Source organism: Ciconia boyciana, chromosome 3 (genome assembly GCF_034638445.1).
Source record: "Ciconia boyciana chromosome 3, ASM3463844v1, whole genome shotgun sequence".
Taxonomy (NCBI): domain Eukaryota; kingdom Metazoa; phylum Chordata; class Aves; order Ciconiiformes; family Ciconiidae; genus Ciconia; species Ciconia boyciana.
In genome coordinates this window covers 5744178-5751331 of record NC_132936.1, presented here as the reverse complement: position 1 = coordinate 5751331, position 7154 = coordinate 5744178, and positions in this window count along the sequence as shown.

Below are 7154 nucleotides of genomic sequence, written 5' to 3'. Positions count from 1 at the left end.
AGGGACATGGTTTAGTGGTGGACTTGGCAGTGCTACGTTAATGGTTGGACTTGATGATCTTAAAGGTCTTTTCCAACCTAAATGATTCTATGATTCTATGATTCTATCCCAAAGTTGCAGGAAAGCTGTTTACAACAGATAACAGGGTTCGTTCTCCCTTACACAAGGGCCAGTTTGTCCTGCTCTTGTGATAAAAAAGGGACTACTGCAGGCAATGTATCATCTCAGTTGTCTTTCCTTATTGAGGACTGTCTCTAGGTTTCAAAATCCAGTCTGGAGCTGTGCATACACCTCTATTTGTGTTCACTCTACTCTTTGCATCTTGCCAGAAGAGCACTAGGAAAGGGCAACTTGTCAGGGAAATTGAGAAGTCTTTTGTTCCTCATTGACCTTTCATGATACAAATTTTCTTACTGGCATCAGCAAATGCAAGTACATGTCAATCTGAGCAATCTCCAAGTTTTCTTGCATTGCAGACACTCTACAACATCACTTGATTTAAGTGTATCGCCTTCAGTGTGTTCTTGTTATATTCATGTTAATCAAAACAAAAATTTCCCAAAACACAGAACAAGATTTAAATGGAAACAGAAAGTTTTATTCTACCAAAGCAAAGGCTTTGGTAGAAGCTCAATAGGGGGGATGCTGTTAAAAAAGAAAACTGGAAAGATGCACCTAAAAATAATTATTTTTCAATGTTGTTTTCAGGATTTCTTAGCTGTGCTAGCTGTAGAGTTATTGGCAGCATGGAGTTTGGAGGGTTGTTTTCCAGTGTCGAGGAAGTTATGTATTCTTCTGAATTACCTTTTACCTGAAGATCACATTATGCATGAAGAAGTCCTCAAAACAGTTTCTAGCAACCCCTTCTATGTTCATCTATCAGTTGAGATAAAATTTAAGTGGACTTTCAGCTCTGGGTAAAAGTGCTGATCGTCTGTGAATCTGCACAGATTCTGTAACATGCTCATTTCTCTTATTGGTTTCACCCTTCGTAGCAAGTAATATGAATTTTCTCTACCAGTTCTTTTTTTCCCTGACAATTTCGTTTACATAGTGGCTTTTTCCCCCTCCTTGCTTCCAAATACCACATCATAGAAAGTATTTTCTAGACATATACAAGATATTTTTCTGGACTTATGCACAGATCACATATACCCCTTTAATAATTTAGAAGATCAACTTAGGTGCCTCAGTTTGCACATGGGTGGGGATCCGTTTCCCTGTGAGGAATAATGGCAAAAAAAAGTGCTTTTGAGAAATAGTGACTCTAGAGAGTTATGACATTAGGTGATGTAACTGCAATGGTAAGTGTCTTCATCTGTTTGCCTTGTCTGTGACAAGTTGCATTACAATCCCTGTCTTGTGCCCCAGGAATTTTTGTTCTTCATATCAAGTTTTTTACCAATTTTCTGTGTTTCTGCATTTTAAGGTGTCTATTCCATTACCTGTAAATGTTGTGTGATTTCCATTTCCTTATTTGCTGAAAACTAGATAAACACCTTTCAGCTTTATAAATCCTCTATTTTTTGGCCCCTGATGGTGTTTTACAGTTACAATTTTGCTCGGTACAATGCTGTGCTATTCCTACAAAGATCCCGAGTGCTCCATTTGCTGTAAGGAAAGTCCACATCACTGGAGTGATGACTACAGGAAAGTTGACATGCTTTCTGTTTCAGCAAGAGGGCCTGTTCACATCTCTTCCACTTCATCGTGCCCTCCTATTGAGAAGGTTAAGTACTTCTCTCTCCACTAAATCTTGCAGAGTACACAAATGGTACAGAAATCTTAAGTGAGCTACATAATGCTAAGTTTGCCGCAATAATTGCAATGCATGCATGAAGAGTCAAAGAGGGTGGTTAGGGAATATTCCTCAATGAAAAGATGTGTTAGCTTCAATTTCCCTAGCTAATGTAGCTCCCAGTGCTACTTTTGCACAACAGTCCATCCAGAGCAGCCAGATCGGAGAGTGTCTGTAGACCGAGACCGTAGGAAACAGGCTCCAGGGAACTGATCCCAGAAGACCTCCTGCTATGTGTGGCACTTTCATCATTTATATAAACATCAGCCTCTGAGAGGCCGAGCTGTTATGTTCTCAGTGGCACAGCAGCAAGGTGCTGTTTAGTGGCAATGCATGAAATAATTGGTCTGACCTACATGAGGATTTGTCGAGACAGAGAGGTAGTAAATATCTGATTTCAATGACTCAATGAGTGCTGTAAACTCTGAGCCACACCACAAGTTAAAACCCAACATAAACTGTGCATTTTGTACATGTGTTAACACTGATCCACAAGTTTTAATGAGTATGACCTTGGCACAAGTCACAAATGTAGGTAGAACAATTAGTACACAAAAAATTCCTATAAGAAACTCCCATATTGTTTGTTTTTCCAATGTACAACTAATGTCTCCTTCAGTTGTCTGAATATTAGGCAAGTAGGGACTTATTTATTTGTAGCTTGAATGCTGACCAAATGGAAGACATGATTTGTGACTTTCATAATTAATTTATGTGACTGTTTTTTAGTTACCAGGAAGTAGGTACTAAATCACTGAACGCCCAGAAGTAGTCCTGTGCTATTGAACTTGACAAGATGAATTTATTATTTCCTTGCAATCGGCCAAGCACAAATTCAATGAACGACTGCAACCCAACTTGCTATCTAAAATACAACACCCCTTCCGGGACAAGTCAACACTGGAGGTACTACAATGAATTGAGAGCAAATAAATATGGGCATATAAGGAAAAATAATTTCAGTGGAAAAGTCCAGTCTCTGAAGTGTTCATATCTCTTGTGAAAGATACAAGTTTTCATGCCATAGCTCATTAGATGCCACATTCTTCTTAGACAATTTCCAGGTACATCTAAACCATATGCTTATCAGCATTAAAGTTCTCATATAGGGCTGGATAAAAATCTTTTATACTGGTTTGTTCAACTGATCTGTCTAGCTAGATCTGCAATGACTGTTAGTGTGAGGCTACTGGACTAATCTAGGCTCCAAAGATTTAAGCTTGGTTTATGACATTATGGTCAATATGTTAAAATGGTCCGGATTGTTGTTGTGTTTCAAAAGCACCCATCCTTATGTTTATTGATTACATAAAGGATGGTCCAAGACCCATCCAGGAGGCAGAGCAAAAAACAAGACTAGAGACAGGTACACTGAGATGAGAAAGGCTGAGCCAAAATGGGGTCCTGGGGCCATGGGCAGGTGGTGGGAGAGGCTTCAAGGAAGGCTGGTCAGGGCCATTAAAGCCTATGAGTGCCCTCAGTGCCCTAATGCCTGTTATTAAATACTAGGCTTGGATGGTCATTCATATTTCTGGTGTTTTTTGCCTGTCCAGCAAAATTCCTACATTTTTGGATGGCCTCTCCCTTATCTCATCGTTTGTCTCCCTGCCCTGCCTTCACATTCTACTGCTTGCTTTCATTTCACTTTTGCCTCCTGGTTCTTTACACATTTCTTCTTTTTCCATTGTCTCCTCTCTCCTTTCCCATTTATAAGCTTATTTCCTCATGAACACTCAGCCACTACAATCTGTGGAAGAAGCATGATGGCTGCTTCCAACACGTTATTTATTGTGACTGACATTTTTTACCTCTTCAGTCACCCAGCATTTGTCTGTTTAGAAGCACAGGGAATTTTTAGGTCATTGAGGAGTTTTCCTGGAATTGTATGTAGCTTATCACATACTCCCTTCCATAAATGTTTTGCCCTGTATTTCTAAAGTTTTTATGTCCTTCTTCATTCAGTTAGAAGGATGCTGCTGACCTTTCCGGTTTTAATGCTTAGAAACTGATTTCTTCACTAAATTTATTAATACAGTGTATATATCTTGTTCTTGTGATAAAAATATCTGGTAGTTCAAGCAGCTCTTACTTTTTTTTTTAACTCTTCTGATGTTTGTAGAGAGCAATCATATTCCCTTTCAGCTTTTGCTTTTTCTAATCAAGTGGCCTCTTTGGTTTTCTCTGATATTGCAGACTGTCTGTTTTCCTGAGCACATTAATTCAGGCTTAATTTCAGCTCACTTAATGACAAATAACTAGAGCTGCAAACAGTACTTCAAATAAATTCTCAGCAATATCATGCAAGATAGCATAAGCTCTTCTGTTTTCTGGAAATGCATGCTACATCCTAAGGTGACATTTGTTTACAACTTCACTTTTATAGTTAACAGTCATCCTGCAATTAATATATCCATGTTTTCCCTTGTAAAGTTGGTTCATGTTGACTGCCTCCCACATTATCACAGAAAACTGAGTAAACGTTAAGCATCTGGTCTAAACTAATCATCGTGACTCCATTTGTGGCCTGAGGCTTTTCCCGGCCTATGCTTCATCCTGCTAGTTTTGGACTATTTTATCCTCCTCCCCATTGACCACAAAAAAGCTCCACATTGAGCTGCTTAGAACTGGACAAATACCTTATCATCATCTAAAGAAGGTACATTACCCACCTGCAGGATATCTGCCTTCTACCCAATGACCCAGAAAGAACAATTGAAAGTTTTCTTTTTACTTAGAACAAGAGAAGACTAAGAGGACAGATAATAGCACACTTCAAATATCTTTAAGGTTTCTGTGATAATACATTTCTTGTATTACTAAAAGGGAGAACGGGGAGTTCCTAGCTTTTAATTCCATGTGGCGTCTGCAGAAATTAACGCCTACATTGTAGATGCCTACATTTATCTCAGTAAGCTGGTGCTCACTTTATTAGAGATAAGGGAAATAGCTACTTAAGGAGTGTAATTAAATGTATCCTAATACAGATACCCAAAGTAGGTAAAAATGACTTATTTCTCTCTCACTCTTTCTTTCTGTCTCTGCCTCTCTCTCAAATATAAGAAGGACTAACTCCACAGGCCTTTAAAGTTAGGTGAGATGAATCCCACCTGAAATTCTCACAGGCTTTAACTAGTTTAGCTGCATAGCACATTATTATTTTAAGAAAACATAATTTCTGTTTCAGGGATGAGGAATTGAAGCAAAGAATCCTCTGCAGTCTGAGGATCGGGCCCTGACTTATTCTAGGATCTTTTCCAGGGGAGACTCAAAAAGTTTGGCACCAGGGCTCCTGTCTGCTATGGTCCAGCAGCAGTGCCTTAACTGCAAACCTTGTCCTCAACTGGCTGAGATGACGGTGTTATGAAGAGATGTCAAAGCATCAATCTGTCTTTTGAGAAGTCTCCTTTGGGACATCTGGTCAGGTTACTCTTATGTTTTCAATGTCAAGTACCATTCTTAAAATAGTAAGGAGACTTATCAGAAAATTCACTGTGAATGGCAGCCAGAAGTTTGGGTGTATGTTTTGACAAATGAAACATGTCCCATCTTTTGTGTCGCTGAAAGGTGTCAATCAGACCCACTCATTCCGTTGTCTCCAATGGGCTTTGGAAAAAGCTTCTTAGGCATGACTACTCCTAGCACAACCTGAAGATAACGACACAATCCTGTGCCTGTTATTTATAGCTAAAGGCAAATATGTAATAAAAATAAATAGGTATCTTAAACAAGGGCTGCTTTAATTTCTCCTAGGAACAGGGTTAGCTGAGACAACAGTGTACTAGATAGCACCATTTCTGCATGCAAACAATCCACTCACTATAGGTGCCTGAGGAAGGAGAGAGGGTAAAGAGTTGAGCTTCCTCCTCTAGGTACGTAAAGTGGTAAATAAACCAATTTTAACTTGCAACAATAGTTCTCCAGACAGTCATGAAACCACAGAATTGCAGGAAAGCCTGCCAGATAACCACCAAGTCGCAACAATAGTGCCCGCTTTGGAAAAAATAGCAGGGAGGAGACTCAAAACCTGATTTTGATCTGGAAAGGCTTGCGAGTAAAATGAGTCCAGACTTACCAAACTTTCAGACATGAGGTGTTTGTCTCATTTCCTGCCATTGTCTCAGGTACCTAGATTTTGCCTTAAACCAAGAGAAAGCACGCTGTCCTTACACTTCCAGAAGACTTAGGCGTGTACAAACTAGGTGGCCCCAGATCTTCATCTGGATCTTGCCAGGTATTAACTGACTCGTTCTGACATATGCTGTTGTCTCAAACAATTAGTAGGCTCTTCTACTTACTGGAAGTATTTATGGCTAGAATCTTGTATCGTTAGACTTTCATTGCCTTATGGATCAAGGGGGTGAAAACAGAACTTGACGCTGAGTTAGTCTACCTGTAGATGAGAAGTCTGTATTCATATACCAACGGAACATTCTGCCAACTACTTCCTAGCTGGATACACAGCTTTCAGTAGCAAAAGAGCAGTTTTGATAATATTCCCAATATTAAAAAAGCATGTCCTCTGATGAAGGACATGCTTTACTGCTCTAAGTTTCTGTGCAGTAGAACTTCTGCCAGCACAGAAATGTTGGAAGGTGAGAATTCTTCACACCTCTGAGTTGACAAAAATATTCCCATAAATCATTCTAACATTCAGACTGTGCTTGAACAGCATCGTATTTTGTGCTCCTCCTCAGGCTGAGAAAATATGTATGGAGTCAAGCATAGGAGTGAAAAAAATTTCAGGGGGACTTGCCTGTAACCTACAAATTGGGGATGAATGCTGCAGAGGACATCTAGAACTTGTGGTTAAACAGAATGATTAAACTGTTGCATGTGATAGATTTCCAGGATATTAAATGTTCATGCGAAAGCTCAATTCTCTTTCAGATTTATTCCTTTTAAACAAACACAGTTTTGCATTACAAATGCATTATCCCCTGTACAATGGAAAAGGAAGGGGAAAAAAAAGCTGTTTTGTTACTTGTGGTAACCAATATGTTGAGAAACATCTCCTGACATAAGAAATAGAGACACCTGCACAGGAACCACTCCTAAAAACAAAGCACTAACTTAGGAGTCTACTTCAAAAAAATAGGAGACATTTTTATGTTTTCTGATACATTGTTGGGTGAGGGAGGAAAGTCTCCTCCATCATATGGCCAGAGTTGCACAGCCACATCTGCACAAGAGGTGAATCTATTTTTGCTTTGAAATTACTGGTTTTGTGTAATTTCTGTACTTCAGAAGCAGTAGTGCTTAGAAACTCTCCCTTACTCCTCAGTGTTTTCAGTCCTGTGCAAAAATCACAAGGGCTACATGTCAACTTTTGCCAAAATTAACAGCTTTTGACCCTTCA